We start from the raw sequence: 27,018 nt of genomic DNA, 5'->3' as shown, positions 1-27,018 counted from the left end.
GGAATGTGTGAACACACATTCGTTGATCAAAATATAGAAATTTTTTATTATATGAAATATTATTACACGTATATTGTTTAAAAAAAACCCCATGAAATTTTGCGCAGTCAACAGAGAACTGAAATATCAAGCGATGGAGCAGTCACCAGCATAAAAAACAAAAAGACATCTAAAAAAAAAAGTCATCAACCTCAAATAATGGCTACATTTAAGTGTGAATTATTTCCTTTCAGGCATGGCTTTTCAATTACCTTCAATGAACCTTTGAACCGTGTCCTTCTTGGGTGATATTTTTTAGATCATCATTTAATTTAATTCCTGTTGTATCTTAAAAATGATTTGAAATTTACATCGTATGTTTAAATTTTTGGAATAGTCCAATTTTATGCTGCTTACTTTGAATGATATTTGCTCGAATCAAATTTAAATCAATATTTTAATATTTTTTTTTCTTCTTCTTCTTTATTTTTCTTTCGTTCTAATACATAGCATGAAAAAAATGTTACTCATATACAGTTTCGGGAGGCCATAAATAATGCTTAATAAATAGGTATTATAATAGGTACTCAGGCAACTTTCAACAGCTTTTAAGGAACATTTCTTCTTGCGGTTGTGAAACTTTATTTTTTATGTATGACTCTTCGTTTCGTAAATAGTATTTAAAATAATTTTAAAACCACCACATATAAATAATTCAAAAGTTTATAGATAAGCCATTTTGTGCAACTCCTAGTACCTAGCTTATTTTTCAGGCTGCAAGGACTAGACCCAGGAGAAAGACCGCCCAGAGGAAAAGGCAACACCGGACTACAGATTTCCTGCAGATCTTCGGAGATATGCCGGGACTCCTCAAAGACTCCGCGGTTAAACTGCTCCAATCTCTTCTCCCTACCACCAAGAAATGGAGACTGTCCATTCAAGAACAATCACAGAAATTCCTGTGGAATCTCTATTTTTCATTCCATTTAATCAAAGTTTCCCTAGGACATATTGAACAGATGAAGAAGTGCGATGCCCGCTGGAAGGTACTTCATATAACCATATATCAATTCAAGAATATCATATCCTCTTTTTATATATATCCTCTTTAGGTGAAAATTTTAAAATATTATCAAAATTACTCAAAATTCTGAAAGTTCCATTCTGTTAAAAATGTTTTGCTAAAAGTGCAATATTAGACAGCCCTGTTAGGTATCGTAGTTGTCGATAGCTAATGTAGGTACAGTGGGAATAGGGTTTCCGGCCTGCAGAATTGTCAGAGTAAATCAAAGTTTTTCCCGGATGTTCCATTTTTTAGAATTTCATAATGAAAAGAGTATCAGCATACATATAATTCTAAAACAAAATACACAACTATCCAATGAGTGAACGAAGCGAGATCTAATTGCGAGTCAACCTGAACGGAACTGGAAAGCATTAGTATGGGTATCCTAATTTATAATTAATATAATAATGATAACATGCCACGTTTCGTGGGAAAATTTCTTTTAGTGCTAGAAAAGATGATATCTTAATGCATGCACGTGAATCATTCAAAAGTCCAATCCTTATTTATTTTAGTTCTCTCGCAGTGAGGTTTTAAAATGGCAGGTAAAAATAATCAAAATTATGAAAGCTTCAGTTTTTAATTTTCTACAACTCTGTAATTATTTGGAAAATAGCGTAACAGCAGGCAGTCCTGTTAAAATGTAAAGGTGAAAACAAACGTCGTGATACTCTAATAGGAATTTCATTAAGAAAATAATATAGATACCAGTCTTTAACTTTTTAATCCTTGATACTGATCCGATAACTGAAAAAAGTCTGATTATTTGTTACTATATGCACATTCAAAATTTTCTACTTTTAGCTACCAATATAAGTTTAAATTATAATAGCTGCCTGATTTCAAATTAAAATATAGAAAGTAATGTTAACCCTTTGCACTCGAAATCCTTTCAACTGTTTAAAAAAAATTAACGCTACCACTAAAATTTTGAGAGAATTTTTGCAATCTTGCCTTATAAAATCCGAGGATCACTCAATCAAGTGATAACTAAACATTAAGATGAAAAAAATTTCACAATTAGAGTGGTGGATAATTTACAGGTGACAGTGGTGACTGACAGTCACCTCTCGAGTGAAAAGGGTTAATATTGATATTTTGTTTTTTCTGAAAGGTAAATATCAAGAATGAAATACTGTGTTACCAGTCCGTATCTTTTTAAGACAATTACGTGCAATCAGTTGGATATTTTTTTCGAAAAAGTTTATTAAATTCCAGGTTAACTTTCCGGAAAAATTAGCCAACGACAAAAAAAGAAAAAAAAATTCAATTATCTTTTTTTATGACAGAAATTTAATACTCTAAACTAGGGTCCAATTTATTAGTCTAAATATTAAACTATTAGTCTAATTTATTAAACTAAGGTCTAGACCCCAATTTAGTTTCTAAAATTTTTGTGAGATCCTACTAACATTTTTGTGGGATCCTACTAGCATTTTTGTGGGATCCTACTAACATTTTTGTGGGATCCTACTAACATTTTTGTGGGATCCTACCAACCCACGTCTGAGTAAAACTCTCAATATGTACTGTAATATACAATTAAAATTTTCGGTTATTAACTTTCTTATTAAGACATAGAACAATGTGAACATTTTAAATAAGTAACAAACTTAGAAATACAATCCAATGTCTTATCTTCATCTATTTTAAAGTACATTATGTAAATATATTAGGTAATTGTAAAATTATTATAGAAAGTTAAAAGAATATAAAAATTTCAGACGTTTTTAGAGGCTGCAAGTTCTAGATTGTTGTCGTGACCCACGATTTAAGAAGCTTTACTTTCAAGGAGAACACGTAATTTTACTTTTTCCTTAAGTTACAATTCTTATTTTATTTTATTTCATTACGAGTATTAGAAATGCTCTTCGAAAGGAAAGAAAGAAATAACATCGGAACTTTGATTACGTTTGAAAAGACCATCAAAAAGTGGATCATCAAATTGGAACTCTTTTTTGAGGTAGATCTTTTGAGACTCATTTCGTGATTGACTGCACTACAATTCACTTTTTTTAAGGAACTCCATTAAAAGTAGAACATTAGAATGGTGATGTGAATTCCCCGGGAAAAAAATTAATACATCTAAAAAATCTATTTTTAGCTTTTTGTGGTGAGAGTAAATTAATCGAGACAATCACACCTTATTAACAGTTATAACGTGTAAATTCCTAAATAAAAAAAAATTGCTCTTTCCTATAAGAAATAATAAATTTAAATTTTTTCGCTACTATAATTTTTTCAGCGCGGGGATTTTCTGTGTAGCATGGGGTACAGTGCTCAGATAAAAACAATCAAAATAATGAACAGTTTTCTATTCAGTTTACTATTAGAAGAAAGGTATAATTTTTGCATTAAATATGAATAATTTTCAATCGAAGTTGTGGTGATAGTTGCGATTGAAAAATTACACAGATTAAAAAAACAAAAGAATTGAGTTTCTACCACTTCTTACAATTTTAGTCGTCTGCGGCACCCCTGGAATACGTCTTAGCCAACTCCTCCCAGGACTGAAACCCTCCACACGGTTTCTTATAGGTAGTAGTCCGATAAAACCAATATGAAGGTAAAACAGTTTACTAAAGAGCCATTTAATACAAAATCTAGTAGAATTAAGAAAGTGGTAGCAAATATATGTCTAAAAATTTGTTTCATTTATGAATAGGATTGGTTTATCTTATTTACTTGTCAACCACCATAAATTCAATTATCAAATACATGTTAGATTTCCCCTAATTACTTTTAAATAAGAATTTGGGTTCAAGAGCACAACTGATTCACTTTTTAAATAGTCTGCGCAGACTACAATACAAAAAAAAAACGTATGGAAGCTTTTTGATGTAGGAGGTGATGTCTTAACTCAGAGGCACAAAATCTAATCTCCTTATCATCAGAAAACATTACAATAGAAAATTAAACACAACAACAGTAAAATGACCCTTTTCGATGAAGACATCCTAAGAATTTCGAAAGCAAAATATCACTCTCAACTGTTCACTGAAATAGAAATTTCATATATCACATATATTAAAGAAGGTTGAGGCCGTATACCGATCACTTAGACCTTTTTTTAAATAGTGATTCTAAAATGGCTCTCAACACAGAAAAGCACATTCATTTTATGCGTAGATCCAGGGCTAAAGAAAAGATATAGAAGGGCTGGTTCATTCCATACTCAAAGCTGAAGCCACGATTCCTCACCTCCTGACGTCACGCTGCACACAGAACTAGAGGATATGAAAACTTTGGTTGCCTTCAGTAAAAAATGAGTTGCATTTTTCTGATAATAGCTGTCAAACTTTACACTGCTAATTAATTATTTCTGTTAAAAATATAGCATTCATGCATTTTCTTGGTATTCCTTATAGTATTAAAAAAAAAAACATTTTAAAGTTAGAAAAATATCTCAATGGTTGTCGTCATCGTTTTCTTGTCATTTTCTAATTTTAGTTTTTAACTTTTACTGTTAAATAATTAAAACACAACAACACTAACACTTTTATAGTAACATATTTTCCGATAATAATATGTAAAAGTAAAAGTGCCCTTATATTTAAACTTGCTTCTAAATATTTAAAATTAAGGCGTTATAATTAAAACACAAAAATATTTTGAATAATGACATTAAAAAACATCTTATTAAATTGGAAGAAATTCTAAGCATTAATAACTTTTATTTTTGAAGTTTAGGATTTTCTTTTCTTTGACCTTGTAAGTGTTTTCTTCTTTTCTGTTTAAAGTAACGAGAAGGTATGGATTTCAATGGCGAAATTAAAAGTTCTTAAACGTCTAACAGAAAACACGAAACATAATACTCTTATTCATAGGAAGATAAATTCTTCCAGTATATTTAACAATTCATTTAATGTCACCTTCATATATTCTGAAATAAAACATGGAAAATTGCATTTTTTCATTTTGTGTTTTATAATAATTTTTGCCGGTCACTAAAGCGCAAAATGATATTTGACTACCACTGTTAAATTTTTGCAATCAAATGAGAAGAAAATCACCTGAAAATATATTTATTAAAATATAGAAAGCAATGAATGTAGCTTAAAAAAGAGGCTAGTTACGTGCCAAATAATTTATTTTTAAAGCGAAAAGTTGATGTTGCGCCGTCGTGACGTCACTTACTGAAATCAGAAGCTCGGAGCGGAACAAGTTTCAGCAAAGGAGAGACCAAGCCCTTCTATTCATTCTTTAGCCCTGTGTACGAGTACCGTATTTAGCCAGCATCCACGCGTTGACCTGCGTGTACGAGTGCCGTATTTAACCAGCATCCACGCGTTGACCTGCGTGTACGAGTACCGTATTTAGCCAGCATCCACGCGTTGACCTGCGTGTACGAGTGCCGTATTTAACCAGCATCCACGCGTTGACCTGCGTGTACGAGTACCGTATTTAGCCAGCATCCACGCGTTGACCTGCGTGTACGAGTGCCGTATTTAGCCAGCATCCACGCGTTGACCTGCGTGTACGAGTACCGTATTTAGCCAGCATCCACGCGTTGACCTGCGTGTACGAGTGTCGTATTTAGCTGGCTGCAGCGTGATCACCTGTGTGTACAAAATCCGTATTTAGCTGGTATCTACGTGATGACCTGTGTGCACGAGCTCCGTATTTTGCCAGCATCCAGATGAGGAATTAATTATACTTACCCCCAATCTTAAAAGTTCACGATACACTATTTTACTGGACGATAACAACTGGATATTCAACACTGGGCGGCCTGCGTACGAGATTATCCTCGATGAATATCTCCCTCAACAGGTGGATTCGATGAGCCACTTACTAAATGACCATTGATGAACTGGTGCATTGCTGTGCTGAAACAGTGCATCACAGCCACTATCAGTGGATTTTATTGTGATTACTTTAGCATGCGCTTGGGTGGAAATGGAATCGGTGTGTGTCATGTAATTAAGGGATCACTCATTAGGACATCTGCAACAGAGCATGAAACAAAACTTAAGTAGTCACATACAATTCTGTTGCAGGTAACATACAATATCTTACATTGTTCTTCTTTTATAAGGAATTGAAATTGTATACTTCTTCATGAATTCCCCTCTATATATTTCAGAAGTAGTGAATTAAAGTAGAATTTTTAAATTTTGAGTTTTATCAGAAATTTAGAGCAGAAATTAGAAAAAAACAAAGAAACATTATACTTATAAAATATACTTAATATTTTAAATATAAACGTCAAAATTAGCTTAGTTATAATTCAAAATGAGGATAAATGTTCAAACTTTAACGAAAAAACTAAATAAGAGATAGCTTCAAAATAATGATTTATAAGTTGTTTTTTTTTTGGCAAATTTGTAAAAATAGCCAAACTATGTTAGCACTCATCTCCCTGATATAGTATTCACAGGGTACCCGCGGATCTTGAAAATTTTAAAAAAAGGTATCGAAAATAAAACAAATATCGATATTTTAATTTCTGTGTAACCACCATTAAAAATTGTTTCAAATAGAAAGTATATATGCATGAAAATTCCAGTTTTTAAATCACTTAACAATAAAGTAGTATATTATGATAAGAAATATCTGCTAGCATTAACCTCAATTGACTGCCTCTTCTAAAACATTTTTACAAACTAAAACTTTTAAAACTGAACGCGGGATTCCTGAATTTATGAGGAAACTCATTCGGATAATTTAAATGAAAAACCTCATACCGTTCTCAGGGCCGTCTTAATAGCATGTAGAGACCCCGGGCACAGAAATGTTTTGGGCTTCTTTAGAAGCATGTCATATTGTTAAAAATCGAATTAAAAAACTTCCCAAAGCATTTTTAAGATATAGAACAATTTTAAACACATTTTGATAACCCTAAATACTCAATGAACATAAAATAAAGCCCTTTTAAACTATGCATAATTAAAAAAAAATTGATATTATAATCAGTTGCAATCTTCAAATGATAAAATAATTTTTAAAACCATGAAAGCTAGTTAAGTTAAAAAACACAAAGTCATAACCAATCAAGAATCCAATGGTATGAAATATTTTGGCCAAACTTAGTTATTATAACATCTTTCAATGGGCATCATCCATAACTAGTGTAACAGTTGCTGTACCACAGTGCTGGGTAATTTTAAACTCTTTCAATTATTACTTTATGTAACTCATTTTAAATACTAAACAGAGTGGGCGGTGGTCAAGCATATTTAGAGACATTATGACTTTACATAAACCTTGCTCACATTAGTTTTTTTTAACAGGAGTGTATAAATCTTGGAAGGCCTCAAATTGAACAGTAAATGAGAGTAACCTCATTGGAAACTTCATTGGAATGTAGAAAAATAGATGTCGGTTGCCTTTTGAAGTTTTAATTGTGACAAACATTTCAAATTATTGGTGTTAGCATGATAATCAATCACTATTTGTAGAAGGAAAATTATAATTCACACTTTATACAAAAATATATTTATTTTAAAAAAATATATAAGACAATGTTGATTATTCTCAGTTTTTTTTTTTAATGCAATCGATAAAAAGTATGATTTTTAGAGTGCCTGGGCCCCGAAGACGCTACTAACCGTTCTATATAAGAGTTGTACAAAATTCGTATATTCAGCAAAATGTGCTCTCGATGACGGACAGAAAATTTTAATTTTAAAGTAGAGAAGACTCTAAATTGACAATATGCATAATAAAAAGGAAATACATAAAAAAATCGAAATTCTTAACAGAATATTAAAAAAGGATTAAAACGGAAATGTATTTCGACTGTGGCCATGAGACTGACAGATTAGCCTTCTCGACCCTATGTATGCAGTTGTAAGTGCCTTTATTAGGTGGACTTAGTTGCTGAGATAAAACCCTGGTTGTTTAACCGCATTAGGTGAAAGAAGCTAATAAACGATTTTTCTCACAGTTAATAGTTTGATTACCATCTTATTTATGGTTATTTGACCAATTTGCTTGAATATAGTAAAATAACAATTAAATAAATTGTTATTTAATAATTTTTTTCCGAAAAATTACTTACAGTGTAGGATTTTAAGTTACTTTCCCCACCTCTGCTTCTAAATGATTCAAAAGTTCACATGAAACATCATTTAATTCTAATTTTTAGAATGTTGACAAAATCGCCAAAAATAATATCACGCTTTAGTTTTTAATTGCCTACCACTCTATAAAATATTTTGCAAAGTAGTTGGCAGCCCTAGTAGCCAGTCTTGTAACCTTGAATTCTTCAAACCTTTAGAAATAGAAAACTAATTGGTTTTAAATGTTTTACAACCCCTGTTGTTTAAACAACATAGATCTTAAAAATGTCATTTCACTTAGAATGTATTGTGTAAGGTCGTCCCTTGCTAATATCCAGCCTGACTAAAACTTTCGAACCAATTAGCTTTTTCGGAAACCGTAAACGAACATGAAAGATAATCAGGATATTAAATGATCTTCCATTCTCTACATAGTTGGTCATTGATTACAGTTAACTTTTAATCATATAAAATCATTCAACGGTTAAACGACCGCTAATAATTTAGTTAATAATCTTTCTAGGATCCTCTTCTTTTGTAATGTATGAATTATTCATATTTTCTGTTTACATCTTGCACACCTGGGTTTCTCTTTTATTATCATATTCAAGCTTGTTTTAATTTGTTCTAACAACTTTTTTACCTATTGTTACATGTTCGATTCTTGCTTTCTTCAGTCATTTTGAGTTTGACGATAAGATCCTTGTCCTTGGGACCGGAACTACAGTTCGCCCATTTTTGTGCTTTTATTTGTCGTGACTGACAACTACTACGTTTTGTGCAAATTATTTTATAGAGTAGTAGACATTTAAAAACCAAAACTTCAAGAATTTTCGGAAGATTTGCCAACATTTAAAAGCCTTAAAAGGAAAAAGCAGGAGAAAAGTAGCTTTCCATATGAGCTTTCAAATCTTTTATATGCTGTGGTGTGGAAAATAAGTTTAATTAATTAACCATTAACACATTTAAACATAAACTTAGCTACCACTAGAATAAACTTTTACAAAATATCGTAGAAAGTTGGCAGCACTGTTATTTGTTATTCATTCACTTCGTTTAGATAGGTTACTTAATTTTATAAGAAAATTTTTTGTCAAGGAATAATTTTAGGGCAGAATTGTATTAATAAAAAGCTTCACAAATTATTTTCTGCAGAATTTGTTACAAAAACAGTGCATTTTAAAATTAAAAATAAATAAAATAAAGTAATTTAATAAGAAATATTTTTCAATATAGCTTAAAATATTAATACTATGTCATAATAATTTCAATACTATAAATTATTATTATATTTTAATACGATTTTTTTTATTAAAAATAATACTTTAGTTTTATTTTATAATTTTTCCATAATTTTTTTTTCTACAAATCTGTTTGAATATTTTATTCGATGCTGTATTTATTGTGTATTTAAGCACTTTCCTACAAATTCAAAAATTACAGACGTGCCGTACATTCAAACACGTTCAATAAAATTCAAATACATATCTTAGAGAACCAGAAGCTTTTAAAAGAAAATGTTCCTCCTTCGAAGTTATTCCCTGGAGTTTCAACAATAGTATGTTTTCTCTCTTTTATGGGTTACTTTGAAATACATCCACTGAATGAATGTAGGACGTCAAATATATGATTCAGTTTCATATGCAAAAGGAATTTTAAAACGTTTTATAAGAATATCGGAATAGAACTTCTCTTTTTTTTCTACTACCGTATTTAAATGGACTGTATTTTGTTTGCAATAGAATGTTTTGTAAATTTTGTTTGAGAAAATGTTGTGAAGGGAGCAAATATGAATCAATTAAAATTTAATTGAATAAACATTTTGCATTTTATTTTTACAAGGATGCATTGTGAAAAGAAAATAATTTCATAATATACTTCATATATGTTTTTTTGTTGATAGCATAGGGTTTTCAATAGCCATTGATTTTAAGTATGATTACACAGTTGATAATTATTTGTAACATTCATTAATTATCAAAGTGTTTGCATGCTTTCTAAAATTTGAGATTCCTGGAAAATGTTTGTTTCAAAAGTAGTGAATTAAAGAAGAATTTTTAAATAAATGAAATTTTGAGTTTTGTCGGAGATTCAATATATAATGGAGATGCTCATATGGATAGTTTCTATGAACGACTAAAATATTTTTACTATTTATCACTCAAAAATTTCTTTAAAATTTGACACAATTACAACGGGAGCACAAAACACTAGATTTTTAAGAAGCAAATTTAGAAACAAGGCTTTTAGGGTGGAAAAATAACTTCTTAATTTTTGCATTAATTTGAACTAAGATTATCTTTAATCTTCGCTTTTAACTATAGTAGATGTGATAATGGGAATTCGGATCCAGCAGGCCGAAGACTCCCCGTGTAGTAAATGGTGACTGATGTACGTTAAATCTGTAAGGTCACAAAGTCCTCCTTGTTCCCATAAAAAATCAATACTGGATACCTCCGGGGGTACTGAATTGGAGATAGATCGCTCTCTGGTTCAGGTCAAAATTACGATCTGTGGATGAATGAATGGATATATGAATGGGTCAGCCCTATAAACTGCTGTGGCAGAAGTCAAATACTTGGTCACATACTTGGCGCCACTGGAAAAACAAGAACAACCGCATCCCTCCGCCTTAATGGCCGACTACGACAACAACAACAACAGTAGATAATATATTATAAATGTTTATCACACATTATAATAGTGAAATTTACTTTCTTTTAGTTAAGTTAAAGTGAATGATTAAACTGTGGACACGTCAGTAACAATCGAGTCTTTTGGTGGTAATAAACTTACGTTAATACTGGCAGGATTTTTTAAACCCTTTGCACTCGGAGTACTTTAAAATGCTGTCGAAACTGATATAATCACTAAATCATTTAAAATACGTAATACCGTGAAAAACCGAAATCAAGAGAATGTCGACTTTCATCGGTGAATGTCAACAATCATATACCGTATATTCCGGCGTATAACGCGCACTTTTAATGCAAAAAATAACATTGGAATTTACGGGTGCGCGGTATACGCCGAATATAAAAAATTATGGATTAAAAAAATTTAAATATAGAAAAATAGTTTTATTTTAAAGAAATAAGATACCTACATACTTTATTGATTTTCGTTATTACATAAATAGTTCATTATATTCGTCTTCCGTTATTTCTTCAGGCATGTCATCACAATCTGTTTCGTCTTCATCATCTGTGTTACCCTCATCCATAAATAAACAGTCATCTTCTGATCCGTCCAGATTATTTGAAATGCTGCATTTTTTGAATGATTTTCTAAACATCTCAGGCTTAATTTCATCCCATGCTTTTAATATCCATTCGCACACTGTTTCCAAACTTGCATGACGCATATGTACTCCTTTCGTAAAGGTTTTCTCACCCTCCAATTAACATCCAAGTGTTCCACTGTTTTTTTAAATTGGCTTTAAAAGCAGACGTCCAATGGCTGAACTAATGGTGTCAATCCGCCCGTAATAACTGCCATATCGGTGTTACATTCATTCAACAATTTTTTTGCATTATCTGTAAGGTGGGACCTAAACATGTCCCACACTAAAAGTCTTTCTGGTTTTCTATAGATACTAGACGAGATATTGCACATGTACAATCCAAATTTTCATGCGCGTTATACGAAGAGTATATCTTAAAATTTAAAAAAAGTTATTAGAAATTACGGGTGCGCGTTATACGCCGGGTGCGCGTTATGCGCCGGAATATACGGTAGTCACTTTGGTGAATGTTCGAAATACTTGTTATATTCGTCAGGATATTAATTTATTCGTAGATATTATTATATTTATTCGATATTTTAATATCTGCTGAGGATATATTAGGAGAAACATCAGTGTTCGGAGTACCTGGCAAATGTATACAGGGCTGTGGCACTAAACCTTAAAAAAACATTAGCGTAGGGTATACCGGGCAGTGGCACTTGACTAGGACTAGTATATATTTCGGACATTTACCAAAGTGAGTGTCAACATTCACCGGTGGAAGTCAACAACCACTTATTTCTGTCATTCACAGTAATAAAATAAGTTTTGAAATGTATTCAATTAAAATTCAACTAAGTATGATAGTTTCTCGATTAAGTTTTTACATAAAAAGCACTTCAAGGTATCTAAAATTTGGTTTATAAAAACTTTTATAATCTCTTTTATTACGTTATACTTACATTAATTTTTGCTTCTATAATAATTCATTCAATGAAAAATAAATTGACGAAAATTTTTAACTTACGTTTAATTAACACATTGCATGCTGGCAACTTTTTCTTATGCTTATGTGTGTGTTCTCGAAATGAGTGCACCAGCCTATGAAATAGGCTTTATTACATTCATATGGGTGAAGGCAACTTTAAACTCTTAGAGATTAAAATACATCTCTTAGAGATTGAACTTTTAAAACAGTAAGGATTCATAAAAGCTGATGCAAACTTATCTCTATAGTTACAGCTACGTTTTAAAAAAGAAATGACTACGAGGGATTGTAGTACTGATTACATTTATACTACATATGTTCGTGGTAAATGTAATACATATGTACTATATATGTTACATACGTTCGTGGTAATCACGAATGGATAATTCCATTTATATGGATAGCGGAATTTTCAAAAAACGCATTTTTGAAAAGAAACGAATTTACAAAAAGCGAATTTTCAAAAAACGCATTTACATGCGTTATCTTTGAGGACTCATAAAAAACTTATAAGAAAAGTAAAGTATTCCCGTAAAAGCCCGTTGTTGACCCGGGGGAGTCATAGAGGTTAAGACACAACAATTTCGAGATCAACGGTAGGATTGTGGTCAGGCACGTCTGAGACGAGCTGGTACCCATTGATCTAAAACTGGGTGAGCTTCAAGCCACTCTAGGCATTCGAACCCCAGTTCTTCAGCGTGACAGTTTTAACCACTAAGCCATCACGGCTGATAAAAAACGAATATGGACTCATACATTACGATATACTTACGTTAATTATTTATTTCATAGTACATGCAATGAAAAATAAATTTTGAAGAGTACTTAAATTATTTTTTAATATGAAGTTTTTATCTTTCCTGTAAAAAAATGCACTTTAAATTATCGACGATATTTTACATTAGAATAATGTGCATTCTATTACACTGTTGTGGTTAAAGAAACCTTTTTGATAGGCTTCTAAAAGTGTTATTCTAAAATTCCTTTTAAAATTCTGTTTGAATATCAAAGTGAATCAGTTTTGATGTCTTACGTTCGACATTGTGTGTATTTTAAAGAAACCTAAAACACCGCATTTATGACCCCGGGGAAAACTTTGAAAGATCCCCTTACGGAGGATGCATTTGAATTTTATTTTACGTGAATGAATGCCATCGCTTAACCATAAACTCTACGTGTTCACGATAAATAAAACATCAAATAAAACTTTTAAGAATTGTATCTGTGTAGAATAACGAAACTATTTTGACTGAAGGAACAAACATAGAAAGTTTTTATTTAATTTAAAATAACAATAATCGTAGTAATATTTATCCAACAAGCGTCCTCATTTCCAGACAGTTAATGCAAAAACTTGTGGTTCAATTTATTTATTTATAACGATTTTTATTTTAGTTATTTTATTACCGGCGTTAAAGACGCTGTGGGGTAAGTAGTTACAGACCATGTCAACCGTCATCTATGAAAAGGTACCCCGACATAGAGTCGAGTTAACATGTCTTATATACTAGTGAATTGTAGTTGTAATTTTGTAGTGGTAGATACGCTACAGTACTCCCCCACTAGAATTATATCTGTGATAGAATTCGATGAACGAATACCACTAGTTGATTCATTGCTGTTTTGTGAGAAGCCGGGAGAGCTGTATTAAGATCACCGTATTTTTTGAGTGCTGAATGTGAGAGGTGTATTAACTTCACGGTCGTAGTCGCTCCTCTGTTGCCGTTAGCAGTCGAGTAATCACAAGTATGCAGGCCGACTCTGTGCGTGATCGAGACGAGACTGAGTAGCAACAGTGCGAGGAGGTGGATAATGTCGCAGTCACAAGTAGCAAGTCAACTGTTCAATGTGGATCATCCATCGAAGTAGGCGTTACTGTCTAGGTAGGCATGTTCATCACATCACGTCCGAAGGTCACCAATTGTGGGGAACGGAGTTAATCGACAATACCAACCGTCATCTATCAAAAGGTACCACGTGATAAAATCAAGATAGCATGCTTTATATACTAGTGAATTGTAGTTGTAATTTTGTAGTGGTAGATACGCTACAACGCTAAAGAGCCGGCTCAATTCCGAGTTTACGACTCTCAATGTTCACCGTAGCCTTGTCATTTTGAACCTAATCCAGAAGACAAGGGAACTCCACGGATTATGTATTGAAAGAAATTTGCCTTCGTGGAGGACTTTTTGATGGAAATAACCCGCATTTGAGTTACATGAAAAAATAACCGCTCAAATTTCTCACTGTTAGACCGACGGCAAGAGGACTCTAACCCGTGATCCGTCTACCACATAGATATTTTTACGTCAGAATTGTGGTCGGTGTGAGCCCATTTGTGAAAGTGAGACTGGAAGGAGGAAAAACTGGTAGTAAAACCATTTCAGTTTTAACCAGTTTTCGGGAGAAGTAAATCTATTCTCTTCGTCAAACTATTCAACAATTTTTAATAATTGTTGGGGAAAAATCAGTTTTGTATCTATGCTATAATTGTAAAAAAATCTCTGACAGAAATTTAATTTTTGCTCGAAAAAAATGCTAGAGTGAAATGTCTTTCGTACCAGTTTTTTGCTCTTTTTCGGTATATATAGGCTTTCAGTGTGTGGGAGCCGGTTGCATACTCAGATTTGACTGTAATTTAACAGAGGCTTCACAGCCAACACTCGAATCTTTTTCTTTGCCAAAGCCATTTAGTCTCAATTGTTATTTCATATGATCAGAAGAAGGAGTGAGATGCCCACTTCGCTGGCAGGTACTCTGTTACAATACATATCAAGTCAAGGGAGCCGGGTGCAGAATTCGTATCTACATGCCATCACTGGGATTCGAATCCGGTTCATATCATTGGAAGGCGAACGCTCTATCCCCTGAGCCATCACTACTTTGGATTAAGCATTGGCAAAAACTAGTCATCACGAAGGATGTTTCGATGGAACTAAACCGCATTTGTGTCTCGAGGAGAGGAAAACCTGCCACGGTTCGCCCGACAGCAAGAGGACTCTGACACATGATCCGTCTGCTACGGTTGACATTGTGCGTCGGAACTGTGATTGGTGAGAACGTGGAGCAGAACTTGTATCAACCAGCCACCTCTGGGATTCAAACCTGCGTCACCTCATTGAGCGCTCCATCTCCTGAACTCATTTATAAGATTTAATAAGTAATATAAGACTTTTTATCTGTAATCATGAAGCATGAAAAGGATTCTCCCTGTCTAGGCCCAAACAGGTCTCCACGATCTGGCTTTAGAGCAAAGGTAGCAGATTCGAGTTGTAATCCTGAAGTAGATCCAAGAATATCACACAAGTCTTTGTGTGATATTCTCCTTTAATTCGAGTGAACTGTTTTTCAACTTAACAAGGGCTTATAAATATGTGTCAACTTCTGCTGTCCAAATAAATCTGGAGTTAGAAGAACGACAGCCTAACTCCTTATTTTGTTCATAGGCTGATAATTTAAATTTTATTGCTGTGATGTTTTAGCCAATTTACGATGGCAAAAACGATGACATTTCAAGTATAATATTTTGTTTCAAATTTATTTTTTTTGAAATAAGGGATACTTCTTTGGACATGAAGCAAGTGAGAACAAGAGAAATATTTCTCAGGGGCTCCAATGATCCATTGAAAGTTTTAAGAGTGGTATTTATAGTAAAAAAGAAATAAGTTATTTTTATTAATTTTCATTTTAAAATAAAAAATTTCATTATATACGAATTTTAGCGACTATATTTAAACATAGTGGTGGATACAAACTTACTAAAATAATTTTTATTTTCTTGGTATTGTTAGCATATTTCAAATTTTCTATGAATCCTTCAATGTTTGAGGTTTTGGAAAAACGATTTTTCCAGTCCTAAACCAAATAGTTTCACAACATGGAATTTTTATGAAAAATATATCAGGCCTGAAAAATAAAATATTTAATTTTTTATATATTTGTTTAAACGCCGACCGGACTGTGTAAGGCTCAGAGAACTGTCTTCGCACCAGGAAGGTTCTGGGTTTGAATCCTGGACGAAGCATGGGTGTTCTTTCATTCTCTATACCATCTGTCCTTATGTGGAGGCGACGTTGGCTTATCTAATAGGGTGCACCTGAAAGAGTGCCCTAACAAATTCTGCCCTATTACGCCTGAATTCAGAAGGGCATTGGAAAAACAAAATACTTGCTTCAATTATTTGTAGTGGATAAAACTCCTGTAAATCTAATTTACTGAAATTGAAAAAAATATATATTTCTTCGCTATCACGAAGTGAATTGAAAAAAAAACATTCTTTTGAAGGGTATGTGTTTCTGAAACCTGTCACGGATGACAAAAATGTAAAAAGTGGTAGAAACTAAATTTAATTTTATTTATTCATAATCTCTTTGATTATTCAATCGTATCTACCACTATGACTTAAATTTTAAATGATTCATATTTAAAACAAATTTGTTATTTCATTTTCGAGGGAATCGTATACATCCCCACTCTATTTTAGGTCTTTTCACTATTAGTAATTAGTATAAACTGATTTGTGACTTCTCTCGTTCGCCCCTCTACCCATCTTTCCATTGTCAACATTACAGGCGCCCACGCGCTCAAGTCCATATGAAAGAGTCAATTGTCCGCGAGGCACTCTGTAAGAACACCAGTTCAAGTTACTTCATTTTACTTCTCAGATATGACTGTAAATTTACAGAGGCTCCACAGCCAACACTCGAATCTTTACTTTTACAATGCCATTTAGTCTCAACCATTATACCAGTTCATCCGACGAAGGAGTGAGTACTCTGCTACATCAAGTCAAGTCCAAGTATTTCTTTTTACTTGACAATAAAGTTTTCTCCTATCTTTTCAATACTTGTTTTCAATGTATGACTAACTATTTTAAGACTATACAGTTCCGATGAATCAGCCAGTGGCACTTTGAGTCCTTAGCCGAAATTTTAAGCATTCCCAGAATCCAGCATTATTTCCGATAAGTATCAACCTATTGCATATAACTATACAGTCAGAACTCAATGATCCTTTACTTCATTTGCATTTCACCATCTCATCGAAACACCATAAAGTTCAAGTTAAAGATGAGTGGGAAAAGGTGCCCAGATGTTTCATACAGTTCAGTTCTTTCCAAGAATTATTCAATGCGCATTTAATCGACCCAAGGCCAGGGAGAAAGGGTAAGCACCCAGGTATTTTAATTCAGTTCAGTTTATTTCTTTTCATTCACTCTCAAATAATAAACTGTAAATATGCCACTAGATTTAATATTATACACAAGTTGCTACTGTTAGTTGTTTAATATTATAGTTGCAATATGCTGAAGTTGCTAATTTTAATATCTTTTACTTAAGATTTTATTAATGTAATTAAGAATTTATTTTGTATTTTTAATCGCCAGTGGCAAACCTGTATCACTGACATTTATTCTGCAATCGTGCTTTCACATTAAAACATTTGATGGTTATTCCTCAAATTAAAAATACAAGGTTTTTATGGATGAAAAGTTAATTCTTAATTTTACTTTTAGTAGTCATTTTAGACTGTTTTTGTTCATCATTTTTTGGTAATAGAATTTATTCATTGCTTTTTAATAATTACAATTATCTTTGAAACTATGTTACAAAAAAGTTATAATAAGTATTATAAAATTATATTCTTTTTATAATAAATTCTACAAAAATGTATTGCAAAGTATTAATACAGTTTTCATTGATTAAGATTTCTTTCCATGACAAAATTTTCTCAAAAAAAATTATAAAACATTCTGTTGTAAACAAAATACACTTCATGTATGTATGCTTGTTAGAAAAAAGTCATATTACGATATTCTTATAAAACTGTCTTTTGCACATGAAACTGAATCTTATTTCAAAGTAACCCATAAAAGAGAAAAATACTATTGTTGAGACTCTAGGGAATAGTTTCGAAGGAGGAATGTTTTTTTCTAAATTCTGGTTTTTTAAGAAATATATCTAAATTGTATTTTACGTCTTTGAATGAACGCCACATCCTTAAATTTGAATTTGTTTGAATGTGCTTTAACCCACAATAAAAATATTACATCGAAAACGATTGCTTCAAAGAAAAGTTGTGAAAAGGAAAGAAATAAAAATAAAGAATACGATAATGAATTAGAAAATTCTTATTAAGAAAAACAGTTTTAAAATGCGTTTCATTATTTTATAAATACCTCTAAATTACATTACTATATTAATTTACCATTGTTTTATATTTTTTCCTCGGCAATATTTTATCGGTATACTATAATGTAACTTATGAATAAAGCACAAACAAAACAAAAATTAACATTATTAATTCTGAATGGAAACTTCTGTCGACTTTTCCAACAAAAAATAATGAACAATTCATTTAAAATTATTTTTTGTGTGAAAATAATTTTTGATAAATGAAATTTATAATTATATGCAGAAATTTTTCTATTCGCTCAAATTTTTTTTCGAGATGTAGCGAAAAACGCAAAAAAATAAAACTAACATGAAGGGGCTCAAAATTTCGACCGTTCTCAGCATTAAGGCCCTATTTCCCAGAAGGGGGCTTATTTTGAGGGTCAGAATTATACTCGGTCTATAAAAAGATGTATTTATATAGAAAAAATACGTTTTTGTGCCTGATATCGTATCTTTGAAATAGTTTGTACAAAGTTGTTAGCCTGTTTGAGGTCATTTCCTCGAACCATTAAGATTGAATACGAATGCAAGAAATATCCAATCATTTGATCTAAAGTTATTCAGGAAGTTTCGTTTATTTTTTGCAAACTGTATTGTTATAAAATAAAAAAAATGATTTGCTTTTATAATTTTTGAACGATGGGTCCGATTTTCCTTTTCTGAAATGTTTTTGCAATATTGTCAAAGAAATCTCACTTAAATAAGTTAAACGTAACCGTGGCAGAATATTCTAGTTTCAACAAAAATGCTCACTTTTCCTGAAGAAACCGTTCTTTATTGCATTCGATTTTTCGGGCAAAATATTCCCCGATACCAAATTTCAGGGAATCTGACAATTAGGGAAGGGGGGGGGAGATGAAATGAACAAAGTGAAATGAACACTCAGTATAAAAGAAAGAAATATTGCCGATTTCTGGAATGGATGGAAAAAAGATTCAAGTAGAGCAAGACTCGAGATTCGTCCTGATTTTAAACTATTCATTGCGTTAATTTTTTAAATAGTAGTGAAGTGAATATGGACCCGAATAAATAATGGTTGTAAGAGGTTATTCATTCCATAAACTTATTGCACCGAGCAATGAAGCAAATCTGACCTTAGATTACTAAAATAATCAGAACGTGTAACAATAATTCAAATAAAAACTAGAAAAAAGAAGAACTATTTAATTTCAGTAAGTGGAGTCGCTTATACGCGATATCGCGTGATCTGGTAACGATAGTTAGTCTCATGCGGGTTCTTTCCTTCTCTGTCCTTACTGTGGAAGCGACGCTGGCCCCCCTAATGGGGTGCCCCTGTAAGAGAGGTCAACAAAATCGCCCTGTAGATGCCTGAATTGACGGATGTTAACGCAGGCAGGCATTATAGAAAAAAAAAATATTTGCCGACCAGGTGGCCGAGTGGTTAGCGTGTCTGACTGCGGAGTCATTGGCCGCGGGTTCGAATCCAGCTCAGGGCATGGATGCTTCTCTCTCTCTCTGTGTTTTATGTCCTTTCTCCTTAGTGCGAATGTGACCCGGGCTATAAGCGGGTTTGTGGTTGTGCGACGTGGGCGACGCTGCTTCGCGACAGGTGCCCACTGGGTGACGAGAAGCGAGTAGCAGTTCTGGCATTTCTGTGGCCAATAGGACAAACCAACACCTCCTAGAAGAAGGAAGCCCTCAGCACGGATCAATTTAGTAGTCCGATGTGACGAAGTTAACTGAGCAGTAGATGAAAAATAAGAAAGATGTCATTACGTTCGGGGTACTAAGCTGCGCAGTGGTTGAAAATACGAAATGTCTCATGACGTTTGGACTACTAAAGGATATTCATGGTAACCCGTGCTGAGGCCTGCTTTTTTCTAGAAGGTGTTGGACAAACCCAAAGTGCCCACCATTAGAAAAAAAAAAAGAAAAAAAAGTCTCCTGCTGACTTAATCTCCCTTGTTGCTTTTGCTTCAATTATCTGGACTTATTATAATTCTAATTAGTGTCTTATTATAATTCTAATAACGTATATAAGGGAAATTACTTCAATGGAATAAAAAATATAGGATATGTTCCAAAAAATTCCGTTTGACCTTTTTTCTTCTTTTTTTTCCACGATCCGTCGTGAAATGCATTTTTTTCTTTTCGGGCGAAGAAACCATCCACGAATATTTTCGTAAAAACACAATATTTCTCGCATGTGGCGAGGTAAGCTTGGCTTAGCACTGTCCCTGATTATTAATGATTTTTTTTTGTTATCTGTTGCGATGCGATTTGTTAAGCTTTGTCTTAATACAATAGCATATTTATAGTAATTTATACTTTTCTTAATCTATTTAGTTTGAAATCAGATTGTGAGCCTTTAATTTTGATATACATAGTACCGAGCACCGCTCATTTTTAGAAGTATTGTCTTGAGAAATATGTTTAGTTATTCAAATATTATTATTTTTCTTAGTTTTCAATATTTTCCGGCTCGTTTTACTTCTTTGAGATTTTTTCCCAGTTGCGCACACATAAACTATTAATTGCATTCATTAATAAAATACTAATATTTTTCACTACAAATAAGCAGACTGATAATTTCAATACCGATTCAAGAATAATGATAAAAAATTGTTTAATAATAATAATAAAAAATGTTTCAAGAATAAAATAATAAAGATTATACAAATAATAAATAAATTTTTAAATAATTGCTCGCTTTAACTGAATAAAAAAAACATAAAATAAAGTTATTTTGCAGTCGAAATCATATTCTTGACAATATTTTTTAATTACTTTTTATGAGACGTCAAAAGATAAATATTTATTTTCGTTTCGTAAAATGCTTCACTACAAATAAAGAAATGAAGTTGATGTAAGGAAAGCAGGATTTTTTTCAGTCCTTTGAAACAAGTAAATATTTATACAAAATATTTTAAATAAAAAAAAGAAAAAAATTACTTTTTTTAAAAATAGTAGTTCATTATTTCCATTTATATATTTGCGTATAATGTTTTTTTAAAAACTTTTTTGTAGTTTTCCTTTTTTATAATATTTTATATGATTGAATATTATTGCTCAACAAAGTTGTTACATATGGCTTTATTGGAAATATTAATCCATATACAGTGTTCAACTTTAAGTGGACTCAAACAAGGAGTAAAAAGGAACAAAATTACAATAACAAACACAGAAAACACATGGCAAACACATATTAATACAAAAAGAACACATAGAAAAAAATAAAAGTAAGAAAAAAAATATATATAAATATAAACAGTGAAGAATGAGGAGTAGTCTTTACAGAGAGTTCATGTGATCTCTGGCATCCCAGTAAAGTTTACACAGATCACCCCGTTCTTGGGATTGTTTGTCCCGTAAAGGGCATACAAGCAAGTGGTCTGAGTTCATGGTTCCCGAATTGCAGATTTGGCACTCGCTAGATGGAAGGATACCTATTCTGTTGAGGTGCTCTGCCAAGCAGTCATGGCCTGTTGAGAGTCTGAAGTTTGCCACAGCCTTCTTACGAGGACTGTTACAAAATTTCTTCCAACTGTTTTGGATGTTAGCCCGGCTTGTTTTGAGCTTTAGGTTGGTCTTAAGTTTCTCGGAAAATTGTTTTTTAAGGGAGTCTGGTGGAATCGGTTTGTTACATTGTGCTCAACAAAGTAATGAATATTGCTCAACAAATAAATAAATTCTCTCTCTCTCTCTGTATATATATATATATATATATATATATATATATATATATATATATATATATATATATATATATATATATATATAATAAATAAATAAATACAAGAAAACACTAAGAAAGTTAAGAAAAACAATAAGTATCATTTATTGCGCTTAAGCTGCAAGTAAACAGCACTCATTAGATAAGTTCAAAATGAAGAATAAAACAAAGAAAAATTATAGACATATATCCCACCCCCTTTTTTTCATATGTCTATAATTTTTCTTTGTTTTATTCTTCATTTTGAACTTATATATATATATATATATATATATATATATATATATATATATATATATATATATATATATATATATATATATATATATATATATATATATATATATATATATATATATATATATATATATATATATGTATATATATATATATATATATATATATATATATATATATATATATATATATATATATATATATATATATCGGTTAAGAAAGTATTTAATGCTACTAGTATTGCGCGATTTATACACAGGTAAAACTTTTATTCGATTAATAAGTATATTTGTGCTTTGACAAAATTATTTAAAAATCTTTATACCCTTATTCGGAACACATTTTAATACTTTAACAGAATTCTATAATGTCATTTCAGGGTTGCTGGGACCCCAGGAAGAGAAGAATAATCTGTATTTCGTATCCTCTTTGCTTTCGGGAGAAGTAAAATAACTTCTGAAACAGGAAAGGTTCCTTATCTAGAGCAAGTAAATAACAGTTTATAACAAAAGTGTACAACTGATTTAACAAATTTAGAAATAAAATACCAAGTTTTTTCATTTTTCGGGTAGAAACAGCCGTATTAAGATCAACAGTCTTCAATCCTTTATCAAACGAGTGATTAAATTATTCTTTTCTTAAAATTTGAATTTGAAAATCAAGGCACTCTTTTTTACTCTAATAAAACAAAAATGCCAGGTTTTCCAAAAAAAAAAAAAAAAAAAAAAAAAGAAAGAAAAGAAAAGGTGAATAAATGTCAAAAGAGATTAGAATTACCAAGTTTTCCTAGTACATTTTATTAGTTTTTTATTGCACGTGAAGGATAGGTACTTTATTTACGTTGGAATAGAGATGCACAATGAGCTAATGGCGACGGTCTTTAAAACATTCCTGAGGATGATCCGAAGACACACTATCGTAATTTTGATTCTCTGCAGATGAGATGGCTGGGTAGCCTGGTATCCTGCAAGAGAAGTCGAGCTCATTACGGTAGAACATGTTTAACGAGGACCAATCAAAGTGGTTACCCACAGGCGTATTGACGCAGCCAGTGATTCTTTACTTCGGTGCTCTAGGTGTCTTTACACGATCAGTCCTCTGCGGGACAGTGAAAATGGCATCATCCTCAAAATTTATCTGGGCACCGTTAGCGGCCCTTTTCCCATCCATCTTGAAATGCAATCTTTAAGGTGGCTCTTTCTGGTAATTAGAATGCAAATTTTTGCTTAAACTAGGTGATTTTTTTGGAGTAAAATAACGATTTAGTATGAAAGTAATCGTAATTCGAAGATTTCAGATTGATTTATCGACAATTGTTACAGTAAATTTATGCTGGTCATACAAATGTCACCTCTATAAATTATGAGAATTGCAATAATTGAATTACCAGTCTTCCCATTTTTGTATGTTTGCAAATTTGGGGGAAAAAAGTAGCGCTAAATTAAATGGGTGAGAATCGATAGTGACAGTTTTTCATTGCCAACAGTTTAATTTTCACTTGTAAATAACAAAGAGGTGGGAATTTTTTTTAAAAAAGATGTCACTAGTTATTAAAATAGCATTATAATCTTATTGTGTTCTTATCATCATTTCTGATTATCTAAGTCTTTATTTTTTAATTATTAATTGGTCTTTTCAATTATTAATAAAACGGGAATGGTGTTATTTGTCTAATTTTCGTCCAACTTTATCTCGCTAGTCGTTGAATTAAAATGCAGACAGGTAAATTTTTAGTAGAATGAATCGTAGTAGACGCATAATTTTATTATTTACACTTACCTAAATTTATGAATGCATATAGATTCAACAACCCATTAGGCGATAGAATTTTATTTTTTTTTCTTTCAAAATGATATAAACTAGTTGCTGAATTATTTTAATCTTGATGCTTATGATTTTTTTTATATAGAGAAGGGATTTCACCAACTACATGTTAACATATGGAGAAATGTATATGCTCGAATTTTTCTTTTTTCCTACTGTAACTAATTAATATTTTTGAATAAAGTTTGTTTCGTTTTATTCATTTATGTAGCTGTATAAATCAGTAAATATCTGTTAAGCTGTTAGATTTTGGCTTATAATACACATCTTTAAATTATTAAAATGTAATACTGGTCAAAATGTGTTCGAATCGGGTTCTTGCACTTCAAGAAAAAGACTATGTATACTCACGCATGTGGTCTATGACGTCAGCACAGGCTGATCGTTTATAAGCAAAATGGCGTGTTAAAGTCGAGCTAAGTTTCTCCACATAACTTAGAATGTTAATTAATATGAAGTTAATTAGATACAGCATCCTTATAATTATTTGAATATAATTCTTTTTATTATTTATTGAAATATAAAATTTTCGTTATTTATTGAAATATAATTCTTACTCGTCTACGCCTTTTATTTAACTTAGATTTATTATTTGTTCGTGTATTTTATTGCAACCGTGATATATTTTTGTTTTGTGCACCTGGCAACAGTTGCATAATCAGTTTGTTTATGTTCCACATCGCTTCCTGCCTGTCTTTGTGTTAAGTGAGAAATATACTGTGGAAGAATTGAAATTTTTGTGAGAGAATCTTCGTGTAAAATATATGGAATGTATAATTTAACAGAAGAGATGCTTGATGGGCTTGGCTTACTCGAAATAGAATGAAAAGAACAGTTGTTAGCGTAAACGAATGCCACGTTTCAACAACCCATCAGGATCAAGATACCCACACTACGTCACTTACAAGTATCCCATTATAGTTTAACTATCAATACTTAACCCTTAAGGCCTCACATACCTTTTAATGCTTCAAAAAATCGATTTTTTTAATAATATTTTATTCTATTCTATGGATCTTTCTGAAAATTTGAAAAAAAAAGCATAAAAAAATTCACATTAGGTCAAAAGTTATCGAAAAAATAAGTCAGGAAGAAATTGAAGTTTCGCAATGTTTACATTGGAAGCAGGTGTGTCAAACAACACGTGCTCTCGGGGAAAGAATATATGGGTGTTTTTAATTTACGTCATGACGTATAATTCAGTTTAATTGCTATTAAACAAGCCTCAGATATATTTTTCAGTCTAAAACAAAAAACTACTACTTCCACTAAACTTTTTATATACTTTAACTTTGGATTTCTGTTCGATTTTGATTGCATGGTTTGATCTCTGCCAATTGAGTCTATTTTTAAATTTTCAAATTTAAAAATAGACTCATTTTCTTTCAGTTATACAGTGACAGCCACCCCATAGACTGTTGAACTCAAACGGTCTTTTATTTTAACTTTTTATACTATTTCATGATGTTTGGGATATGGGCCTTCTGCGCGGCCCAGGTGCCCAATTTTTTATAAATAAAGAAGGAAAAAATAGAAGTAAAATTTTTAATTTAACCGTAATTATACTCTTGCAATATTTTACAATAAAGTGGTAATTGACGCTAGAAAAAAATAGTCATTTTTAGTTAAGTGTTTTTAATTTTTCTACTACTACCATTCAAAAATTCTAAGCAAATTTATTGTATATATGTCGTAGTAACGCATTCAAAGAGGTGGGTGTTTATCCTGCAAGTTTTATTGTTTAATTCGCTACCAATTTATTTAAACTTTTACAGGTGTTTTTCTCCAGGGTTACTTTCCCTTACCGGTAGAGTAGAAATAACTAAATTGCAATTAAATTATAGGCAGATATAATTTTACATTTTGAATATGCCATGAAATAAAGAAGCATGCGTTTATATGTATATGTTAAAATAATTTTCGCTCAAATCTTTTCCAACTAAATTTAAATGTTAAATATGAAAAATAAGTGCATACATTTTGCTACGACTTGAAGCATAAAAATTAAATCTTCGCGAAAATTTGATATCGAAGCCGAAAGTGTGTTTCAAGAGTAGTCCGAAATTTATCGAATCAGTGTTCGAAAACATAGAAGAAAACCTTTAACAAACGTTATACGATTTTTTTTTACATTTCTCTCTTAATTTTTTTGTTTAATTTGTTACAAACTAGTTAAAATCCTGGTGCACTTAAATTCGCACTTGAAATTAAAAATTCACGTTTTCTTAAAAGAAAAATGGAGCTTAATATGTAACCATAAAAAAAGCAGAGAATTCATTTTAGATAGCATAAAACACGGGAATATTTAATTAGTACTTTTGGAGAAACTTTTTCAATCTACATTCGATTCTAAATATAAAACGTCATCTAATTAAGATGTTCTGCTTGAAGGATTAAATTTTGAAATTCCCGTTTTTCTTAATCTTATGCATCATACTAAAATATTCAACTTTAATTAGATTCTTTAGTTTTAATTAAGGAAAAACTTGGATCATGATTTTTAAAACTTTTCTAGTAGAAATGCAAATTTTTTATGAAAAATAGTGCTCTTATATTTTCATTAAGAAGCCTAGTTATATCTGTATAAAAAATTAAATTACCCAATCAAGATATTTAAGCTAGTTATAGTAATTACTTGAGACAAAAATGCTTAATGTGCATTAAACTATATTAATAGTTATAAGCAGAAATTTTAATTATGGACTAAATTCAGTAAAAAGAGATGAGTTAAAAACTTTATATATATGTGTATGTATATATTTATAAAACCTTTCAGAAGTTTAATATCTTGGATAAAGGGAAAAAATAGATCAGCAGTTACTAG

General features: G+C 31.5%; 1 long non-coding RNA gene across 1 annotated transcript; it reads left to right on the top strand.

Moving 5' to 3' along the window:
• The first annotated feature begins 478 nt into the window (after positions 1-478).
• On the top strand, positions 479-25,135 carry LOC147810627 (uncharacterized). The gene is made up of 2 exons (XR_015432933.1): positions 479-1,025; positions 22,750-25,135. It is a non-coding gene; the product is annotated as an uncharacterized LOC147810627 (long non-coding RNA).
• The last annotated feature ends 1,883 nt before the right edge of the window (positions 25,136-27,018 follow it).

Source organism: Parasteatoda tepidariorum, chromosome 4 (assembly GCF_982258835.1).
Source record: "Parasteatoda tepidariorum strain Cologne lab strain chromosome 4, Ptep-v5.0, whole genome shotgun sequence".
Classification (NCBI taxonomy): domain Eukaryota; kingdom Metazoa; phylum Arthropoda; class Arachnida; order Araneae; family Theridiidae; genus Parasteatoda; species Parasteatoda tepidariorum.
Note: the sequence above shows the minus strand (reverse complement) of the source record. Positions and strands in the feature narration are given on the sequence as shown.